Raw genomic sequence first — 8,019 nt, forward strand, 5'->3', positions numbered from 1 at the left:
TTTTATGGCCAGGGTGTTATGTGCAAAAAATACTCTGACGTTTTGTATTCGTTCGACACATGGAAGCAGAAGAGACGGAGGCGCGGGAGCCAAAGGGCATGACATTAAATGAACATCCAAATATAACTCTTCGGGTCAGATGCTTTGAAGTATTTGGAGGAGGAACCCGCCTTGCAATGCCGAAGACAACCTGCGTGCCGGACACACTGTCATTGAAGCCTGGTTCGGGGGCTACTGAAGGAGTCCTGGATTAAGGGGTCCTCGGGCGTTCGGGCTGTATGACATGGGCCAGACTAATGGGCCCTAAAGATACAAGACACAAGATTTTCTCCCGTGTCCGGATGGAGCTCTCCTTGGCGTGTAAGGCAAGCTTAGCATGCGGATATGAATATTCCTTTCTCTACAAACCGACTTTGTACAACCCTAGCCCCCTCGGGTGTCTATATAAACCAGAGGGTTTAGTCCGTAGAGGCAATCATAATCATACATGCTAGACAATTAGGGTTTAGCCATTACGATCTCGTGGTAGATCAACTCTTGTAACCCCTATACTCATCAAAGTCAATCAAGCAGGACGTAGGGTATTACCTCCATCGAGAGGGCCCGAACCTGGGTAAAACATCGTGTCCCTTGTCTCCTATTACCGTCAATTCTTAGACGCACAGTTCGGGACCCCCTACCCGAGATCTGCCGGTTTTGACACCGACAGTCGGACCCCTTGGCCCATCTCCTTCTTGTTCCTCCATTTTGTCCCGCCATTGCTGCAGCCATGGTGCCCTTGAGGAGGTTCTCTGCTGTCAAGAAGGGGAATGCGGCAGCAGAAGAGGTGGAGACGCCGAGGCCAGTCAGGGGGCGGGACCGCCCTTGAACAACTGCCGCCGTGCCCGGGGCGGATCGACGGGGGCGCGGGCTCCCTCCACCCACGCCCTACGCCAGGTCCGGCAGCCGCAGGAATCACTCCGCCCGTGGGCTGGGCGAGGGGGACGAGGCAGCCGTGACCGAGATGGGCAGAGCGGCGCCGCCCGGCCTCCCCAAGCATGGAGCCTTTCCGTCGATGCAGCCCGTGAGTTCATGGTGAACATGCACCGCGGTCCTTGCACCTGGCTCCAGCTCCCTAACACCTTCGCGAGGGAGATGGTGGAGTGTGCACCCTGGGACTGTGGCTGCAGCCCGACGGCTGCTGCAACAGGCCCTCCTGGATGGCGACAGACTTCACCCCCTCCAGCTTCATGTTCTTGAGGCGGGGTGGAAGTCATTCGTCCTCACCCGCGGCTTGAAGGAAGGGCACACCCGACACATCCCCCTCCGATGGAAGCAGGAGCAACGACGGCTCCCCCAGCCTCAAGGGCAAGGATGAGGACTCCGACTAGGGCGCACGTGACGCCCGAGCCGACACCTTGGGGGTGGCGACTTCCGTCCGGAGTATTTATTTTGTTTTCTTATTTTTCCTGCACTGAAGCAACATGGTCCCCACGGGGGCGTGTAAGAAACTCTGGTGTTTGTGCCTTATCTTAAATGATTTTGTGGTTCGCAACTAAGTTTGATTATGGCGCTCCTTGTTTAGACTTGGCCTCGTCTTCACGATCGCATTAGTGCTCTGCATCGCTAGGACCCAGCCTCGAGCAAGCCTCAACCGTCGATGGTATGTCAGGTCGCGATGCCTGGGACAAGGCCAGGAGGTGAGGGGCCCGAGGTCCAGTAAGAGCTCCCGAGGCAAGGTGCTTAAGAGGTCCCCCTTGACGCGCAAGTGGCTCATGCGAGAGAAGAGGTTTCTTCCTCGGACGAGACCGTGAAAAGAAGGAACGCTATCAAAAAGATCACCGAGCCCTGCGAGATGGTCAACTTAGCTTTTTGGGGCGCAGCCCGAATCAGCCGCAACTCGTGTGAAGTTATCGCGACACGAGGGTGCGTCTCCTCGAAGTTTGGCCTCCTGTTTGTCTTCTATCTGCAATAGGTCAATACAGGCCCCGCGAGGGGTGCGTGAAGAATTGGTGTCCTTCATCTCTTAACAAATGCCCTCGCGGCTAAACCGTGAATTTCCTCCCCATGCTTCCTCACGAGGCTTGACTCACCTTTACCTGTTTGCCAAAATGCTCTACGTCCTCAGGACCGGACCCTCGAGTGAGGCTCAGCCGCCGCTGGTATGTCAGGTCACGATGCCCGAGGCAGGGCCAGGGGGTGAGGGATCGATAGCCAGTAAGAGCCACTAAGGCGCAATGCTCAAGAGCTCCCCTTTTAACATGCAAGCGACTCGCACGGAAGATAGGCGACAGGCTTCGCTAGGATCATAGGGAGAAGGAATTCCAACTGGCAACAACACGCCACGCGGGGTGGTTGTACTTGGATTTGTTGGGAAACGTAGCATGCAATTTCGAAAAAATTCCTACGTTCACGCAAGATCTATCTAGGAGATGCATAGCAACGAGAGGGGGAGAGTATGTCTACATACCCTTGTAGACCGAAAGCGGAAGCGTTTGACAACACGGTTGATGTAGTCGAACTTCTTCTCGTTCTGACCGATCAAGCACCGAACGTACGACACCTCCGAGTTCTGCACATGTTCAGCTCGATGACGTCCCTCAAACTCTTGATCCAGCAGAGTGTTGAGGAAGTAGATGAGTTCCGTCAGCACGACGGCGTGGTAACGGTGATGGTGAAGTGATCTGCGCAGGCCTTCGTCTAAGCACCGCGAGAATATGACCGAGGGTGTAATCTGTGGAGGAGGGCGCCGCACATGGTTAACAGATGTTGTTGTGTGTTCTAGGTGCCCCTCCCCATGTATATATAGGTGGGAGAGGGAAGGGAGCAGCAAGGGGGCGCCCCAAGTAGGAGGAATCCTACTTGGGCGCCTCCCCAATTCGGCCTCCCCCCTTCCATAAGTTCCGGAGGGGGAAGGAAGGAGGAGGGAGGAGGGAAGGAAGGGGGAGGCCGAATCCCTCCCCTTCCTTCTCTCTTCCCCTCTTTCCTTCTCCTCTAGTTAGGCCCATATGGGGGGTGCAGCAGCCCCTGCTGGCTGCTGCGTTTCCCCTCTTGGCCCATTAGGCCCATATCTTTTGCCGGGGCTGCCTGGAACCCCTTCCGGTGACCCGATATGTACCCGGTACCCTTCGGAACACTTCCGGTGCCCGAATACTATCGTCCTATATATATAAATCTTTACGTCTCGAATATTTCGAGTCTCCTCGTCATCCGTGATCTCATCCGGGACTCCAAACAACATTCAGTCACCAAATCACATAACTCATATAATACAAAATCGTCATCCAACATTAAGCGTGCGGACCCTACGGGTTTGAGAACTATGTAGACATGACCGAGACACCTCTCTGGTCAATAACCAATAGCGGAACCTGGATGCTCATATTGGCTCCTATATATTCTACGAAGATCTTTATTGGTCACACCGTTATGACAACATACGTTATTCCCTTTGTCCATCAGTATGTTACTTGTCCGAGACTCGATTGTCGGTATCTTCATACCTAGTTCAATCTCGTTACAGGCAAGTCTCTTTAATCGTTCCGTAATACATCATTCTGCAACTAACTCATCAGGCTTCTTATGATGTGTATTACTGAGAGGGCCCATAGATACCTCTTCGATACTCGAAGTGACAAATCCTAATCTCGATCTATGCCAACCCAACAAACACCTTCAGAGATACCTGTAGAGAATCTTTATAATAACCTAGTTACGTGTGAGGTTTGATAGCACACAAGGTATTCCTCCGGTGTCCGGGAGTTGCACATAGTCGAAGGAATATGTATTTGACATGAAGAAAGCAATAGCAATAAAACTGAACGATCAATATGCTAAGCTAACGGATAGGTATTTTCCATCACATCATTCTCCTAATGATGTGATCCCGTTTATCAAATGACAACACATGTCTATGGTTAGGAAACTTAACCATCTTTGATTAACGAGCTAGTCTAGTAGAGGCTTACTAGGGACATGGTGTTTTGTCTATGTATCCACACATGTATCAAGTTTTCGGTTAATATAATTCTAGCATGAATAATAAAAATCTATCATGATGTAAGGAAATATAAAATAACAACTTTATTATTGCCTCAAGGGCATATTTCCTTCAGTCTCCCACTTGCACTAGAGTCAATAATCTAGTTCACATTGCCATGTGATTTAACACCGATAGTTCACATCTTTATGTGATTAACACCCATAGTTCACATCGCCATGTGACCAACACCCAAAGGGTTTACTAGAGTCAATAATCTAGTTCACCTTGCTATGTGATTAACACCCAAAGAGTACTAAGGTGTGATCATGTTTTGCTTGTGAGAGAAGTTTAGTCAACGGGTCTGCCACATTCAGATCTGTATGTATTTTGCAAATTTCTATGCCTACAATGCTCTGTATGGAGCTACTCTAGCTAATTGCTCCCACATTCAATACATATATAGATTGAGACTTAGAGTCATTTAGATCAGTGTCAAAGCTTGCATTGACATAACTCTTTACGATAAACTCTTTATCACCTCCATAACCGAGAAACATTTCCTTAGTCCTCTTTAAGGTAACTAAGGATAATTTTGACCGATGTCCAGTGATCTACTCCTGGATCACTATTGTACCCCCTTGCCAAACTCATGGCAAGGTACACAATATGCCTGGTACTGATAATACCCAAGTGGAGGGAATCATCATAGCAATTCCCAAAGGTGGAAGTGATAAGTATGGAGTGTCGAACCCACAAGGAGCTAAAGGTAAGATCAATATTCTCTCAAGTCCTATCTGCCACTGATACGACTCTACGTACACCTAACGTTTGCTTCCAACTAGAAACGAGAAATAAAACTATGTTGTGGGTATGAAGAGGATAACTTTGCATGATATCGAAGAGCTAAAATATAAAAGTAGGTGTTGTTATCATAAAGTTAGAATATATTACTAAATATTATAAATTGCGAGTGTGGAATAATGATGGGTCAGTGTGTGTAATTGTCTTAGGCAATTGTTAACAAGATCGATAGTCGTCATTGCAATTTCATATGAGGGAGAGGCATAAGCTAACATACTTTCTCTTCTTGGATCATATGCACTTATGATTGGAACTCTAGCAAGCATCCGCAACTACTAAAGATCATTAAGGTAAAACCCAACCATAACATTAAAGCATCAAGTCCCCTTTATCCCATACGCAACAACCCCCTTACTCGGGTTTATGCTTCTGTCACTCAAGCAACCCACTATAAGAGAATCATGAACGTATTGCAACACCCTACAACGGGAATCCCTCACGCTTGCATGACACAGAGGGCACAATAGGACAGCACCAAAATAAAACATACAACTCATACCAATCTAGAGCATCAATCAACCCAAAGACAAAGGACATCTACTCAAAACATCATAGGATGGCAACACATCATTGGATCATAATATGTGGCATAAAGCACCATGTTCAAGTAGGGACTACAGCGGGGAGTGGGAGAGTGGACCACATAAAAGAGATGAGGATGGTGATGATGATGGTGATGTTGATGAAGACGATCACCGCGGCGATGATTCCCCTCCCGATGGCACTCTGGTGCCACCGAGAGAGAGGAGGAGAGGTTCTCCCCCTTGTGCTTCCTCCTCCACGGCCTCCCCCTGGATGGGGAGAGGTTCTCCCTCTGGTCCTTGGCCTTCATGGTGATGATGGCCCCTCCGTGATCCTCCTCTATAGCCCCCGGTGATGATGGCCCCCTCCGGCAGGGTGCCAGAGAGGGCCTAGATTGATTTCTCATGGCTACAGAGGCTTGCGGCGGCGGAACTTCCGATCTAGGTTATTTTCTGGGGGTTTCTGTATTTATAGGAATTTTTGGCGTCGGTTTCATGTCAGGGGGGTCTCCGAATCGTCCACGAGATAGGGGCCTACGCCTAGGGGGGTAGGGCGCGCCCCCACCCTCGTGGACAGCCCGAGACTCTTCTGGCCCAACTCTTTTACTCTGGGGGCTTCTTTTGGTCCATAAAAAATCGTCAAAAATTGGCACGTCAATTGGACTCCGTTTGGTATTCATTTTCTGTAAAACTCAAAAACAAGGAAAAAACAAAAACGGGCACTAGGCTCTAGGTTAATAGGTTAGTCCCAAAAATCATATAAAATAGCATATAAATGCATATAAAACATCTAAGATGGATAATATAATAGCATGAATACTTCATAAATTATAGATACGTTGGAGACGTATCAGGTACACAGGATGGCATCTTTATAGAACCTATGGCTGAGGCATAGGGAATGACTTCCATTCTCTCTCTATCTTCTGCTGTGGTCGGGTTTTGAGTCTTACTCAACTTCACACCTTGCAACACAGGCAAGAACCCTTTCTTTGACTGATCCATTTTGAACTTCTTCAAAATCTTATCAAGGTATGTGCTTTTGAAAGTCCTATTAAGCGTCTTGATCTATCTCTATAGATCTTGATGCCCAATATATAAGCAGCTTCACTGAGGTCTTTCATTGAAAACTTCTTATTCAAGTATCCTTTTATGCTATCCAGAAATTCTACATCATTTCCAATCAATAATATGTCATCCACATATAATATCAGAAATGCTACAGAGCTCCCACTCACTTTCTTGTAAATACAGGCTTCTCCGAAGTCTGTATAAAACCATATGCTTTGATCACCTCATCAAAGCGTATATTCCAACTCCGAGATGCTTGCACCAGTCCATAGATGGATCGCTGGAGCTTGCACACTTTGTTAGAACCTTTAGGATTGACAAAACCTTCTGGTTGCATCATATGCAACTCTTATTTAAGAAATGCATTAAGGAATTCAGTCTTGACGTCCATTTGCCAGATTTCATAATCATAAAATGCGGCAATTGCTAACATGATTCGGACAGACCTAAGCATCGCTATGAGTGAGAAAGTCTCATCGTAGTCAACTCCTTGAACTTGTCGAAAACCTTCCACGATAAGTCGAGCTTTGTAGACAGTAACATTACCATCAACGTTAGTCTTCTTTTTGAAGATCCATTTTTTCTCTATGGCTCGCCGATCATCGGGCAAGTCCACCAAAGTCCATACTTTATTCTCAGACATGGATCCTATCTCAGATTTCATGGCCTCAAGCCATCTTTCGGAATCTAGGCTCATCATAGCTTCTTCATAGTTTTTTGGTTCATCATGGTCTAGTAACATGACTTTCAGAACAGGATTTTCGTACCACTCTCATGCGGAAGATGCTCTGGTTGACCTACGAGGTTCAATAGTAAATTGATCTGAAGTTTCATGATCATCATCATTAGCTTCCTCTCTAGTTGCTGTAGGCATCATGGGAACGGATTTCTATGATGAGCTACTTTCCAATTCGAGAGAAGGTACAATTACCTCATTAAGTTCTACTTTCCTCCCACTCGCTTCTTTTGAGAGAAACTCCTTCTCTAGAAAGGATCCATTCTTAGCAACAAAGATCTTGCCTTCGGATCTGTGGTAGAAGGTGTACCCAATAGTTTCTTTTGGGTATCCCATGAAGACGCACTTCTCTGATTTGGGTTTGAGCTTATCAGACTGAAGATTTTTCACATAAGCATCGCAACCCCAAACTTTAAGAAACGACAACTTAGGTTGCTTGCCAAACCACAGTTCATACAATGTCGTCTCAATGGATTTAGACGGTGCCCTATTTAATGTGAATGCAGCTGTCTCTAATGCATAACCCCAAAACGATAGTGGTGAATCAGTAAGAGACATCATAGATCGCACCATATCTAATAAAGTACGGTTACGACATTTGGACACACCTACGCTGTGGTGTTCTAGGTGGCGTGAGTTGTGAAACTATTCCAAATTGTTTTAAATGAAGGCCAAACTCATAACTCAAATATTCTCCTTCGCGATCAGAACATAGAAACTTTATTTTCTTATTACAACGATTCTCCACTTCACTGTGAAATTCTTTCAAATTTTCAAATGTTTCAGACTTGTGTTTCATCAAGTAGATATACCCATATCTGCTCAAATCATCTGTGAAGGTCAGAAAGTAACGATACCCACCGCGAGCC

Source organism: Triticum dicoccoides, chromosome 6A, assembly GCF_002162155.2.
Source record: "Triticum dicoccoides isolate Atlit2015 ecotype Zavitan chromosome 6A, WEW_v2.0, whole genome shotgun sequence".
NCBI classification, from domain to species: domain Eukaryota; kingdom Viridiplantae; phylum Streptophyta; class Magnoliopsida; order Poales; family Poaceae; genus Triticum; species Triticum dicoccoides.